The sequence below is a fragment of the Canis lupus genome, chromosome 13 (assembly GCF_011100685.1).
Source record: "Canis lupus familiaris isolate Mischka breed German Shepherd chromosome 13, alternate assembly UU_Cfam_GSD_1.0, whole genome shotgun sequence".
Taxonomy (NCBI): domain Eukaryota; kingdom Metazoa; phylum Chordata; class Mammalia; order Carnivora; family Canidae; genus Canis; species Canis lupus.
The window spans coordinates 54,794,068-54,810,146 of record NC_049234.1 but is presented as its reverse complement, the minus strand read 5'-3'; positions in this window follow the sequence as shown (position 1 = coordinate 54,810,146).

The window sequence follows — 16,079 nt, the reverse complement described above, 5'->3', positions numbered from 1 at the left end:
AGAATTTTTGAAAAATCTTCATGAATTCCTGAATTCTTTGAGAATATTCTAGTTAGATTTGGAGAATACCTACCTTAATACACTTGCACATGTCAGTTCTCATGCTGTACCCTGAAAACATTCAGAAACTATACAGATGTCTTATAAATGCACATGCTTTTAAAAAAAAATGTTCCTTTTATCCTCAGGTAAAGGAAAGATAGCATCAGCCAATCAAAAGAAGAAGCAAGAGCAATTCAAGGAGAGACTTTTTTTTTATTGCTAATTTCCAGAGGGAATTAACCAATTTTCTGTATTACGATAGAATCAGCATATTGAGGATTGGACCTATAGATAATGTCAAAGCAGAAGAGGTGCTTTCAGCTTTGTGTGCTTGCTGAATCTTAAATATGAACAATGCTGGGCTTCTGTTTGCTCCACGATTTCCGGTCAGGTTTCATCAGATTGGAGCTTGCTGTTTAAGCTGTATTTAGGACATGACCCTAGCAGCTGGCTCCAGTGAATGAGCCGCTTCAAGGTGGTTATTACTATGCATGTAATAACTAAAGAATTTGGAAGAGCTAAGAAAAACACTAATCCTGTGTATTCTATTGAATATTTTGGTAGATTTGAAGCCCAACTAAGGAAGGAGCATATGAAAAATAAAAATATGGTAATTTTATACTAAAAATAACTTTAATATTACCATCTGGATGAGAGAAAATGCCATATGACTATGTCAGAGTAAGAAGAGTCTATATTTTTAAATGCCCACAACGTAAAACGAGTTTGAGAGGTTTTATTAAATTTCACAAATTTACAAAAGCATTATTTTAGTAACTGATGCTTGAATAATATATTGCAAAGTTAAAAAGGTCAAAATAGGGGAACCTGGGAGGCCCAGTCTGTCTTCCACTCAGGTCATGATCTCAGGGTCTGGGACCAAACCCCAAGATATAGGGCTCCCTACTCAGTGGGGAGTTCTGCTTCTCCTGCTCCCTCTGCCCCTCCATCATCTCTCCCCTTATGCTCTCTCTCTCTCTCAAATAAATAAATAAAATCCTAAAAATTATAAAAATGAAAATAAAAAAATTAAAAGGTCAAGTATATTTACCTTTATATATACTCTTTGTAAGAATAAAGATCATATTTTATTCAACATTATATCCCTGTAGGACACACCATATTGTGTTCACCAGTAAATGTTTCTTGAATTAAAAATTGTCCACTAACATTTGAAAATAAAAGTGAGAGCTTTGGAGAAGCTTTGGAGAGGGTCTAAAGAAATTTAAAAGCCACCAAAAAATGCACATTGCAATATGAAAAAAGCACTAAATGTCCAGGCAGATTCAATTTTATTTTTTCTGTGCAAAAGACTAAAAATGAAAATACGAGAGTGACAACTGTTATATTTCCAATTTTTTAGATAGAGATCAAGAAAGAAAAGTAAGAAGTATATGCTTGCTAGGTTTTATAATATCTATTTGACTCCAGAAAGTATAAGATGCAAGAAGTTCTATATCATTTTTTCATAAGGTAAACAACTTGAATGTAGTTGGTATACTTATTTATTTAAATAGACAGGTCACTAAATACTTATGTAACTAGTTACCATTACCAGGGTTACCAAACCATTTGGAGATGAGAAATGACATATATTGAAAGTGGTTGTTTAGTTTCTGCAAGTGGGTGGTAAACAAGTTTGTTTTAGGTCAACAATCTAGGGCTATCTCAACACTTAAAATATAGAAATCTCCAGGAGAAATTGTAGCACTAGAACCCATTGAAGCCCAGAATCTGACCACAATTTTAATGAAACATTAAAATGGTAGGCTTGAAGGCAGGAAGGATTAAATGAAGAAACTTCATCTGCGCTGAAACCAAGATAAGGTATTTAATATATATTAAACATTACAACATTACAAGGTAGTATTGTTTTTAGCCTTTTAATAAAGAACAACCATGGAATTTAAAAATATTTCTATCTTGTCCTTTCCCTAAGGCATGAGTAAAATTTCCCGTCTCTTTCATTCCCTCTATCCTAGGTAAATGACATATTAGAACTGGATTCTATCTGATCAAGAGTGGTTTGGATTGATCTCCAATGACAGGGTCAACTTCTGGATTCACAAGTATCTCCATGACTCTGTTCTCTCGTTCCAGACTCTTCTGCCTACAGAGTCACACTGGGCAGGGATTGTCACTGCTGTCTAGGAGACTACCATGACAACAACATTTATCGCCCCATGAAATCGGGGTATAATCTTTTAGATTGTATAAAGTTAACCTCACTTTTGGCCCTACCTAGAGAGTTTAGGAGTAAACATGTTGTATAGTTACGTAAATACATGTTTTCAGTTAGGGTTTCTGTCTATTGACCTGTCTCTATTCCACAGAGACTTAATAGATTCCTTTTGCTTTCACTCAATTCTTTCCTATTCATTCCAAATGCTTAATGCAATTGCAGGCCATTATATTGCAATTATTCAATAAGAAAATACTTTTAAATGGGAGCTTATGAAAACACTTCATAGTATTTCAATTGAAGCAAAAAAGATGCAGGTACAATTCTTATTTTTAAAAAACGGCAACCAACAACACAGTAAATAGAAAAGCTAATAGATATTTCTCCCCATGTAGGTTGCTAAAGCTGAAATCTGGAGAGGTAAATAATATTACATTTTGTGGCCTTTTTATATTAGATTAGATGTGAAGAATTTGTTTGGCAGATGACAATGAATTCAAACTCATTTATTCTACTGCAATTTTCAGTACTTATGTATTAACATGTCCACATATATTAAACTCTTGACTTCACTAGAAAAGTATCAGAATAAGTAATGCTTTTTGAAGTCACATTTCAAAAAGAAAAATCATTCTAGAATGTAAGTATACCATTCAGATTTTATAAATTAGTATGTTTAAATAGTCCATACTTAGAAGTCTAAAAATACATAATGGCTCTTAAATTTTACATTATATATTAGAATTACTATAATGTATACTCATGTATAACTTCACATGCAACTGCATAGCATTTGCAAATTCTTGATAATAAATTTTAAATAATAATATTATAAATAAGGAAAAAAGGCATTATAGACTTAAAGCACTCAGTATTGGAAAAAAAAGTAATCAAATCCATTTTTTTTTTATTTTACATGGAAATTTTCTACACCATCCTTGACTTCTCATACTTAAATGTAAATTACTTCAAATTATTGCTGCTATTGAATGTTTACTTTTCACATGATTTCAGTATTTATAAAGAAAAAAAATTAAGTTTTTCACCTATGACAGAATCAATCATGAAACTGCTTTAGAATCATCATCTCATTCTCCTTCCCTTATCTCCAAAAGATTTTAGAATGGCCCAATTTGTAGTTCCTCTGCTAATTAAAGAAAAATTCCGGGGACGCCTGGGTGGCTCAGCGGTTGAGCATCTGCCTTTGGCTGGGGCATGATCCCGGAGTTCAGGGATCAAGTCCTGCATCAGGCTCTTTGCGATGAGCCTGCTTCTCCCTGTGCCTGTGTCTCTGCCTCTTTCTCTGTCACAAATAAAATCTTAAAAAAAAAAAAGAAAAAGAAAAATTCCTCCAGGCTTTATTCCTTCTCCATTTATCCTACCAGAACAAAAATAAACATTTAAAAGTAAAACAAAACAGTAAATGAAAAAAACTATGGTATAAAAAAAAAGGGTAATGAGAAATCCAACCAGTCACTTTTTAGAATGGCATATATGGAGCTCTATTTAGATAACTTGAATCAATACTGAGTATACTTTGAAATCACAATCTTTAGCAATTCATTTAAAAGTCAATTAAAAAAATTTGGAGCAGTGCTAGTTGCTTACTTAATAAGACCCAATTAATAAGGCATGGCTATGATTGCTTAGTACTTAGTTTTTATTCCATATTTGGTTAGTTTTATCAGTTGGCCAGTTACTCTAGATTTGGCTAGCTACCATAGATTTAAAATCTGCAATACAAATTAAAACGAGTTGAACAAAGTGCAAAGTAACATATTTTAAAACTCAGCTCTATCTTTTTTTTTTTTAAATCAGAAAAAAAAAACTTGAAATTTTTATAGTAATCAGAAACTGCAAAGAGCTACATGTTATTTCTTTAATACAGATTACCATCTTCTCCCACTTACTTAACTTTATCAGAGTTCAGTTAGGAAATAAAAATACAATAATTTGAACAGAAAGAAATTAACAGAGAATTATCAATTATAGCAAGAGATTGGAGAAACAAAGGATTGGCTAGTAGGCCATAAAGAGAATTCTGAGTTACACAGGAATCACAGATATAATGAATAATATAATAGTGAAGATAATGTATAACGTGACCATGCTAGCACCCTGGTTTCAAACTTCCAGCTTACAGAACTGTGAGAAATGGAATTTCTCTTGATTAAACCACTTAGTCTATGATAGTCTGTCAAATCAGGCTGGACTGATTCAGACTCACTACCCAAATGGTGGAGAGAAAGCACACGGGGTAGTGTTCCCTCCTTGTGGGCCCTCACCCATAGCCCAGGGCCAGGATCCACACACCTCCTTGGAGAAGGCATGGCCATGACTCATCAGATGACAGAGACATTGTGCTGGTGCTGGGCTCTATGAACTTGGAAGTCCTCCCTCTGGAACTTGCTAGGAACCTGTCCTCTGGGTGCTTGGCAAAACCACCCACAGGAAAGTGCCACTCTTCAGAATTTGAATCAAACCAAAAGGATGTCCGGAAAACTGCGTGTTGCTGAGTGCTGCTGGCTGCCTTGAACTGCAGAGGCAGGAGCTACAGAAACTACAAGCTCAGAGGAACACAGCAGAACCAGGAAGAAAAAGCCCCTGCCTCCTCCAGCATCTCTTCTGGCAAAGCACTCTACTGGTAAAGCTTAACATTAGTTCGGCTGGCCAAGGAGAAATAGCACAGCTGAGAGGCAATAATTTGATTCCTGTCATAGCTATTTATCTTATCAATGAGTGTGTCTCTTTTACCTCCTCTCCTAACTGGATTTGTAACACTGATTCTGTTGCTTTGTTTTCCTTCTTAACAGAATATAAAAAGTATCAACTATAAACTCTTGCATCTTTTTAAAAAATATTTTATTTATTTATTTGAGAGAAAGGAGCAGGGGAGGGGAGTGGGGGAAGGACAGAAGGAAAAAGAAGAGTGGGTTCTCTGCTGAGAGGGAGCCCTGCAAGGGCTAGATCCTTGGGTCCTGGGATCATGACCATTACCTGAGCTGAAGGCAGACAGATGCTTAACCAACTGAGCCATCCAGGCACCCCTTGCATCTTTTTTTTTTTTTTTTTTTTTTAATTCCTGTCCAGTTTCCCCCATTACGATTAATTGAAGAAAGTAAAGCTTTACCTTTATTACATATTTTCCAATCTGGAGCAAAGTTTATCTTAATTACTATTGGCAACCACAACAAGATTGATGGAAGTCTCAAGACTTTCTAAATCCTTCATTTTAATAATATTAATACATATTTTATAGTACTAGATTAATTTATTCTTTTTTCTTTTTGCCTAACTTTAAAGCAAACAGTAAGGTGGAACAAGCTACTAATTCCATGATACTGAAGACAAATAAATGCAGCCCACTCAGTCCATTCCTGCACACTTTTTACAATGAGTCCCTCCCTCCCCAAATCCTATAATGTTAGAATACTGCTTAAAAAGTTATATTCATTCTTCTCACAGAATGAAATTTAAACTCCTTAATTTAGACCTTCACATTCTGAACCCAACTTACTTTTTCATTCTTTATTTCCTTTTAATGAATCACACTTAATATTCTTTCTTAACACGCAATATGGCTCTCCTTTTCCTCATTAAGTCATGTGTTTTTATGGCAAATACATTACTCATTATATTCTATTTCTTCTTCTGGCTCAAAAAGCCAACGTTAATAAGCAAAGTAATTATGTCCACTTGGTGGAAATAGAAGGACCATCTTACTTTATTACTTTCAAATACAGTAAGATAATATATGAAATACATTGAGAACATTGCCTGGCACATGTAAATGCTCAGTAAATGATATGTCTTTTCTATCATTATTTGCTTAACTTCAGTTTTTTCACCTCCAGCATTAGTGAAGTGGCTCTATCCGAAACACTGCACATCCAAATTTTCCTACTTCTGAAGTGAACAGAAATTAAAAAAAATAAAATAAAATACTGGACTTTTTAGGTGACTAAATTGCAAGAAAAATACAAAGTCAAATGGTGGGTCCCCAGGGCCAGAAGTGTCTGCTCCTGTTGCCATTGCTGCAGCCTTTCCATTACCGTCATTATCATATACAAATGTAAAACACAATGAGTCATTGTGGTCAAGTAACATAATGATAAAAGGGCCAGGTTTGAGCCATAGCATTACTCTACCTCTATTGAAAGTAAATGAGTTTAGTGTAGGGCGAAAGAGGAGGTGGCCCATCAGGGAGAAATCAACATATTATCCAAAGAAAGGTGATAGTCTTAGAGAGAAAACAAAAGATCCCTATACATACTCATTCAAAAGTTGTCTCTTTTAAAGAATTTTATTTATTTATTTTTTAAGATTTTATTTATTTCTTCATGAGAGACACACAGAGAGAGAGACAGAGACAGACACAAGCAGAGAGAGAAGCAGGCTCCTTCGAACCCATGTGGGACTTGATCCTGCACTTCAGGACCACGCCCTGGGCCTAAGGCAGACAGACCCTCAACTGCTGAGCCACCCAGGCTTCTCTTCTTTTAAAGAATTTTAAAGTAACCAGCTATAGATTGAAAAGTTCAGGTGCCTTGATAATTACTTCCGATTCCATTATTTTAGAGACAACTATGCTAATGGCCCAAAGAATGTGTATTTCGTCCAAGGTCAAACCCCGGAAAATATCAGAGGGGGGGGGGGGTAGAACCCAGTTATTTTAATTATGTTAGGGCTTTCACAAGGAGTTATTCTCTAGGAAGGTGCTTTGACATAACAAGCTAAGAAATGCAACTAAATTAGAAGCATCAGCAAAGAAAACTAATAATTTGCAAACGGCTGCATACTAAATAGCAAAGAAGGAATATTCTGCTGAATATCATATCAACCCTTCAGTTCTAACCAAAATTCACAAAAATTCCTAAGAATGCATTTTTCTAACTCTCTTCCAAACCCATTATTATATTAGCTCGTGGCTTCATGTTTCCCATTAGCTGAGTTATTACTTTCATGTTGTGCAGATTTAGCATATCTGTTTGCGCTGTGCTTTTCAGCACTTCTAAGGAATGCTGATGTTCCTTGCTTCCTAATGGCATGCTCTCTATTTTGGCACTGATGACCACGTTACATAAGCCCTATGAACCAAACAAGCAGTCAAAAGTGGACTGTTATAGACTCATGAATTCTCACAGAAAGTCCCCATCAATTTAGTGTTCTGGAGCACTTCTGGAACACAGAGGCTCACCTGCTCCTCTCAGGATTCAGAAGATCGGAGTTCAAATGCCAATTGGAATTTAGAAGCTGTGTGACATATGGCAAGTTACTAATACTTTGTACCTCAAATTCTCCATCTTCAAAATGGATATAATAAGATCCAATCAAAGTGCTATTTTTAAGGGTAAATGAAATGAAAGTACATAAAGTACCTTGCCCAGGAGAATCACACAGTTAATGTGTGATTGTTGTTGTGACTATCTATGGTCTGTGAGGTGAAGGCAAGGAGTTTCTAAGCCCAGAAGAGAGGCTGATGGCCTCACTACAGATAGAAAATAAAAATAAAGTGATAGGAAAAACTGGGACACCAGTCCTAATTAGAGAAGATGAAAATGTAAGCATCCAAGTGAGCTAAGCATCAAGGCCTAGAAGGCTGGGAAGGACATTTATATTTTAAAGACCATCTCAAATATGACTTACTTATAGTAGCTAGCTTTGGGACACTCATCTGTCCTAAACCTTGGTTTCTTCATATTTTTTTAAAGATTTTATTTATTTATTTATTCATGAGAGGCAGAGAGAGAGAGAGAGAGAGAGAGAGAGGCAGAGACACAGGCAGAGGGAGAAGCAGGCTCCATGCAGGGAGTCCAACGTGGGACTCCATCCCGGGTCCCCAGGATCAGGCCCTTGGCTGAAGGCGGCACTAAACTGCTGAGCCACCTGGGCTGCCCGGTTTCTTCATTTTAAAGCTTATAGTCACTGAATAATTCTCTTTCCCAGGCATTGTTCAAATATTAAAAAACTGGGATGCCTGGGTGGCTCAGAGGTTGGGCACCTGTCTTCCGTTCAGGGCATGATCCTGGGACCCAGGATCAAGTCCCCCATTAGGTTCCCTGCGTGGAGCCTGTTTCTCCCTCTGCCTGTGTCTCTGCCTCTCTCTCTCTCTCTCTGTCTCTCATGAATAAATAAATAAATCTTAAAAAAAAAAATAATCAAAAACAATAAATCATTTAAGCTCAATTATTCTTTCCTCTTCGTAGATAAGAAAATGGGAACCAGAGAGGTGACATCAATTGCCCAAGATCAACTAAAATTTACTGATGGAACAGAGCATGTAGTTTGGCTCTTAGTTTCTTCAAATTCTTAGTCACTCAGCAATTCTGTCTCCTCAAGACCAGCCTGAAAACTATTTTATTAAATATGTCCAAAGATGAAGTTCAAGGATGCGTGTAAAACAATAACCATAGAGCCTATCACATAAACTACAATCAATTTCAGCTATTACCATTAACACAATATTGTTGAAATAAAGAGTTCACTGGAATCTGACAGCTTTGTTATGTAGAAAGCACTTACGTGTATTTGTCCCTATATAAGAGAAAAAACTAATTTGAAAGCTAAATTTGTGAAAGTATGCTATGTGAATGTGAATGGCTAAAGAAGCAACATTCTTCAAGTTTTTATATTTATTATATTTTATAACCATATAAACCATATTATAAAATATGCTATGAAAGAAAGTATGCTATGTGAATGTGAATGGCTAAAGAAGCAACATTCTTCAAGTTTTTATATTTATTATATTTTATAACCATATAAACCATATTATAAAATATAATAAATAGCATATATAGTTCCCCCTCCATTTTTATATCACAGCATTTTTCAGTTTAAAAATAATAAAATAGGAATGCCTGGGTGGCTCAGCAGTTGAGCATCTGCCTTCAGCCCAGGGCGTGATCCTGGAGTCCCAGGATCCAGTCCCACATCGGGCTCCCTGCAGGGAGCCTGCTCTTCTCTTTGCCTGTGTCTCTGCCTCTCTCTCCGTGTCTCTCATGTATAAATACATAAAATTTAAAAAATAATAATAGAGTATATTAAATTATATTAAATTAAAATATAATACCACCCAAGCTTTTGGGCCATATTCTTTCTCGGACCCTGACCAGAGTGACTTAGTGCAAACTTGCAGAACTACACATCTGAGTCTTTTTGAGTTTGTTTTCTAAATTCTGTAAAGTAGAAATCAGAACCATTGGCAAATGTGATAGAAGATGTGCAAGAAAAAGCCTTGCAAATTGTCATTTTTTATATATGAAGGAATTGATATGTTTTCATTTTTAGCGAGATGACTCCAAAATACCTATTTCAAAAGCAGAATTCTAGCCCATGTCTGCAATATAAGAGTTTGCAATTCAGTTGAATTCTTCCATTATGCCATTATATTAAACATTTCCCAAGCCAAATCCATCATTTCCCTCCCATTAGACCAGTATTTTCTTTTAACCAGTAGAAAAGTGTAGTATTACAATAGACAATAAAACTTCAAGGTCATAGGAGATTCAAAGAAAACCAGAGCCCAGGTCTTCAGACTTCTAATTCAAGACACTTCTAGTTAATTGCAGGTGAGTGGATAAGGGTGGATAATATGAAAGAAGCAGTATAACAGAATGTTTAAGGTTTTCTGAGTCTGGAATATTTAAATACAATTTCTTGTTCTGCTACTTACTAAGCTCTGTGTCCTTAGAAAAGTTGCCTAACTATTCCATGCTTCTGTTTTCTCATCTCAATTCTACATACTTCAAATGGACATATAGGGACTAATGTATTAATTCACATAAAGTGCTTGGAAGAATCTGACATACATTAAATAAGATAGTTTTTGTTAGATGTTTTTCTGTTTTGTTTTGTTTTTTTTTTTTGTTGTTGTTGTTCTTGTTTTGTTTTTTTGAGAGAGGGAGAGTGAGTGTGAGTACAAGCAGGAGTGGGGAGGGGCAGAGAGAGAAGCTTAAGCATGCTCCATGCCCAGCATAAAGCCTGACACAACCCTGGGTCTCATGACCCTGAGATCATGCCCTGAGCTGAAATCAAGAGTCAGATCCTTAACCGACTGAGCCACCTGAGTGCCCCAAGTATGAGATAGTTATTAAATAATGTTTGTAGTCTGAGCACATTAATAAATCATTCTTTCTTCCTTTCAAGTTCTGATCAAATGATAAATGACACAAGCATGCAAATGGGAATTCATATACAGTTATCAATTCTCACTTGCGGAGCCAGATTACAAAACATGAAGGAGTCTTCTATCCTACTTGGAACTGAAACCACCAGACCCATGCAGTCCTGACTTTCTCAGGTCGAGAGGCCAAAGAGTGACATAACCCTCTTCCTTCATAACACACTCCCCTCTCCACCTCCCCACCCAACCTGAAGGTTGCAGCCAGAAGTTAGAATCAGAGGAGGAGAGAACTTTAAAGGTAAACAGGCAATATAATCAGAATGCACTAATAGCAATCACTACTTTGAAAATGGGAGCCACTGAATGTGAAACTCAGAAATTAGCTAAGCCCATCAGTATACTAAAGGGAGGTTGGAGTGAGGTGTATAAAGACAGCCCAAAAGTGTTTACTGTGTTATTTCTCCCTTGAGAAAAGGAGCTGAACTTCTCTGTGGAAAACAAAAGTGAAAAACAAAAACATGGTAAAGGAATCAGCATTCTCTGACCAAAGGTTTCATATGGAGTGGGACATCTACTCTGCAGAAATGCTTTCCTCAAGGACCTGTTCTTTTAACAAACATTAATTGAGATCCTATTGTGTACCAGGCATTGTGCTGGCGCAAGATGAAAAAACGGAATTAATAGTCAGATTCAGTGTTGTGTGGATTTTAGGTCTTATTAAGCAAGTTGGTAGAGAATCCTGTCTAGAATCTCTGCAGATCATGTGCTCCACAAAATACAAGTAATAATCATTCCCTCAAATATTTTATAGTGTCCAACACAAATTCTTTGTAACCTACCCAGAGTACATGCATAAGCATTCTGCAGGCGTTTGATCTAGTGCTGAGGAAGCAAGACTAGATAAATGATTCTCAAATCTTGTGTTTGCACGGATTCCTTTTAAGTGCATAAATTCTGATTCAAAACTCCCAAATGTAAACTGACAAAAGATTGTCTGCTTGGTCTCTCTCCTTCATCACCTTCAGCTTCCCCTGAATTACTCCTGAAGAACTCCCATCTCCAAGGGACATATTTGAAGACACTGCACCCAAGAGCAACAAGGATTTTTCCTAGTTATTAAAGGGTTAATTCTAAGAAACTCTATCTTTAATACCTCTAGCCAGAATGCTTGAATGAAGGGACACTGCTAGCAGAATCACCTCTTTTCTTTAAAATGTAACCAAAAAGCTCTATGCTTCTAAGAATGTCTTAGTAGCCATGTGCTTATATGAATTACAAGATAAAAGTTATTACTTATAAAGATAATACTATTTACCTAGACTATTGGTTCTGCTCTAAATTTAATCAATTTGTTTGTATACTGTTTTAGTAAAATACATTTACATAAGGAGCTGTTTAGTAAATTTTCCTTCTTTTAGAATTTCCCTGGGTAAACTTTTCTGAGTTTAAGCTATTGTAATAATTCTCTATTATATTTCTACATATGTCTAAGTACTCATAAGAAAATTTAAGCCTGAGTATGAAGATTAACATTTAGAGATTATGTCTTTTGGAGTATTTTTTGCCATCATACATCACATAATAATATATATCAATCCAGTATTTTGTAATGACAGCTCTAGCTGTTTTCTTTTTTCTGTGTCTCTGTTCTTCCTGCCTCTTTAAAACACAAACTATTGAGAAGAAGTGAAGCTATCAGAATACCCACTTTATACTAGCACTCATAGGACACAGTAAAACTGAATGAAGAAATTGGCAAAGAATAAGAGCTTGACAGGGTTTTTTCTGTTCTTTGCGATTTTTCCTTGGCACATGCAGATGGCTGTTTAAGAATGGGCACAGTGTTCAGCCTGAGGTTTGCCAACAATGTAGACTTAGAAGGTAGAATAAAGAGTCATCAATGAGCATAGTAATGGCAGGAAATGGTTCAAAGGAGAACCCTGTGTTGCATACAGAAATATCCTAAAAACCTGAAAGTAACACAAGTAATCATTAGTTACAAAATTTAGGTTTTCAATTTTGGCAGAGTATACCTGGCCAAAAAAAAAAGAAGAAGAAGAAGAAGAAGAAGAAGAAGAAGAAGAAGAAGAAGAAGAAGAAGAAGAAGAAAAGTAAAAGAGAAGGAAAAAAGAAAAGAAACAGCAACAACAACAAAACCGAAGCTGAATGATATAATTACCTAAAAGCTTTTGGAAGCTAATCTTTATAACTAGGATATCATTAATCCATTTATTTTCATGTATAACATCAACAAATATTTACAGCTTGTTAATGTGTGCCAGACACTCTACTAGGAACCAGAGATACAATATTGGGCCAGAGGGCCTTGGTCATGCTTTCACAGAACTTTCACCCAAGCAAATTAGACATTCAGTTAAACACACAAATCTAATTAAGAATGATATGTCTCATAAAGTATTTTCTCCAGGGAGCTATGTGGTGTACTGGAGAGACCAGGAGCTTTGGAGTTGCAGATAATTGCTTTCAGCATTCTCACTCACATTCTAGTTTTGTTATCTCAGAAAAGTTATTTAACCTGTATGAAACTATTTCCCTAACTGAACGCTGGCTAAGCTTGCTTCACAGTTTTGCCTCAAATATTAAATGAAATAGTGAACAAAAAGGACATCTTACCTGGCACAATACAGCTATTTGAGATTGTATATATTTATATATTTGTTACCCCCAAATTTCAATAATAACAGTAAAGATTAATGGAATTCTGATGTTTATCTAAATTTGTCACAGAGAAATTCCGTTAATAAGAAATAATGAACTTTATTATTTCCCTTTATTTCCCCTTGCTTTATTAATTTATTTTTTTGCCTAGACACAAGTATTTTTATTTATATAACCTAAGGAGGAATACTAAAAAGCAAAACTGACCAACCCTCGTTATTCACAGATCCTGTTTACACCAATTTGCCTAATAGCTAAAATTTATTTGTAACCCCTATATAAACACTCGCAGCACTTTAGGGCAATTCACTGAGATACAGAGAGCAAAGGGCAGGGGATGGGAGATGGGGTTTGAGTTGCCCAGCTGCCATGCTCCTACCTGACATCAGGTGAAGGAAGACTGCCTTCTTGTTTCGCTGTCACACAGACACCGGCAAAGGATGGAGAGAGTAGGGAACAGTGTAGTGTAGTGCAAGAAGCTCCTGCTCTGGAGCTAGTTGGAGAGGGTTCAAATCACGAATCTCAACTCTGACACCTGTTAGTAGGGAACCTCAGAAAAGTCATTTACTTCTGAATCTTTGTTTTCTCTTTTGTAAAATGAAATAAATCTACCAGGATAAGTGGTTTAGAGGTTTAAGATTATAATAGATGATAGATAGATAAATAGACAAATAGAAAATTTTCCCTGAGAGCAGAATAATGATTTAATGTTTGCTTATTCAGTGGTTGTGAGACTTTACGGAACATAACTACCATGAATAACAGAATCAACTGTAATTTATTTATTATCTATATTTCAAACTTGATTTTTAATTTTGTGTACTACTAATTACCAAACAACAATTCTTTGGAAAATAACCCAAATACTTTGGTTAATTTTTCTTTGGAATATAAAAAGTTGTTGATGTTAGTCTCAGGTGGCAATAAGCTTCACATAGAAGTTTTTACTTTATTATAAAGTGATTAAATGTCTCCCTACTTATAGCATAATAAAGCAATTCAGAATGCACTTATATTTGTATAGATAAACTTTTAAAATAACATGGTGGTAAAATTTATAGTTACAATTTGTGTAAAGAAGAATTATCAGACTGTCACATTTCAACCAAAGTAATTGAATTAAGTAATCAAAATCATAAATTAAATTACAATGAACATAAAACATTCTCTGTACCCTATCAAAATATATTTTGTAGAAATAGAGATAATGTACATCCTTATCCTTAGACAGATTACCAATAACTATAAGCATATAATTAGATATAACTAATGCAATTTTTAAAAATAATCCCATTATTTGAAATCGGATATTATTTTTAAAGTGCTATAGGGGAACACCTGGATGACTCAGCAGTTGAGCGTCTGCTTTTGGCTCAGGGCGTGATCCCAGTTTGAGGATGAGTCCCACATCGGAGTACCTGTGAGGAGCCTGCTTTTTCCTCTGCCTCTGTCTCTGCCTCTTTCTCTCTCTCTCTCTGTGTCCCTCCTGAATAAATAAAATATTTAAAATAAATAAATAAATAAAGTGCTATAGGTTTTCTATGAGTTCAAAGAATAAACTGACAAATCTGAAATTTGGCTGAAAACAATACTCTTACTTTTTTAGCCTTTATGATCCAAATACTTCACAGAGAATATTTTAAACTTAAGCTCCAAGTTACTCAAGATTTTGATCTTGAACAAGATTCTGAAAAATAAGTCATGATAATTTAAAAACAGCATTTCTGTGTTAGGCATAAAGCTCTTCCAGAAAAGTTTTCAAAGAGATCTGTCAGGCAATGCAGACTGCAGTTGAAATTATCTCAAAATATCTCAAAGACATGCTAAGCAAAATGAGCTGCCCAGAACTAATGTTCACATGTATTATTATGTATTTTAATTTAAGTCAAGTTCATACTTAAAGTACTGATAGAGGAAAAGAAATTTCAAAAAACTATCCAAGTTAAATACTTCTCATTTAGACAAAAATAGCTTCACATTTGGAGTGACTTGCCAGCATAAGATATTTTTTATTCTTTTTCTCTTCTGCTTCTCTTAGTTAATTTATAAGGTCCATTAAAACACATGCTGTATATATGAATGCTTATGTTAAATAAAAATATATATCCATGGTGAGAATATGTACCCTACTATTTCTTGGATGCTAACCTGAAATATTCTGGTATTTTTCTTCAAAGACTGATGTGTGATAATGTGGCTTTGATTTTACAAACTCATACTATATTCAGCAGTGCTGCAAGGTGCACATAGCTAAAGCAATAACTTAAAAGGGCAAAAAGTTCGAATTATAATACAATTCTTACTCTGTCAAAATATAATTTCTAATAATAAAAGACTAAGGATAAAAAGACAGAAAATAAAGTTACATAATTTTCTCAGTGGTCATGTGAGCCAAGAACAAATTTTGGATTCCTTTGGTTTTGTCATCTAGATACAAATTGTTCAGGGATCACAGACACTTATTTCTTTTCTCAACTCACCATACAAATAGAACTCTAAGGATATCAATGCAGAAAATAGATGTTGGCGATTTTTAAAATAACATGACCTAGGCCCGGGGCTCTGTGGATTTGTCACAGAATTAGACAAAATGGAAGTGAGAAGAAAACATCTTGATATTAAATAAGAATAATATACATTTTAAGGGGGAATATAGCATTAGTAATTTTAGCCTCATTAGTAGTACAAGTAACAAATAGCTTTGAACTCTGGTGCCAGATTATTTCTACAGTGCTCTTTGAAATGGCTTTGAAACACAATTATGCACTTCATAAACATATTAGCATTCCATCAGAGCTGAGTTCATTATTACATGTATTGAAATAAACTTTGGATCAAATTATTTTCCTTAAATCTCAACCTTCACCAAAAAAGTTTCATAAATAAGATAAAGTTATAAGGTGAGCATTCAATTCGTACCCTCCAGTCAGCATAATTATAGACAATGCCATTCTTCAGAACCATAGGCCAGGAAAACATCAAAGAAGACATGAAAGGTGTTATACTTCCACAAAGTCAGAGTGTGTAAACTATGCTGTGATAGGCAGAATC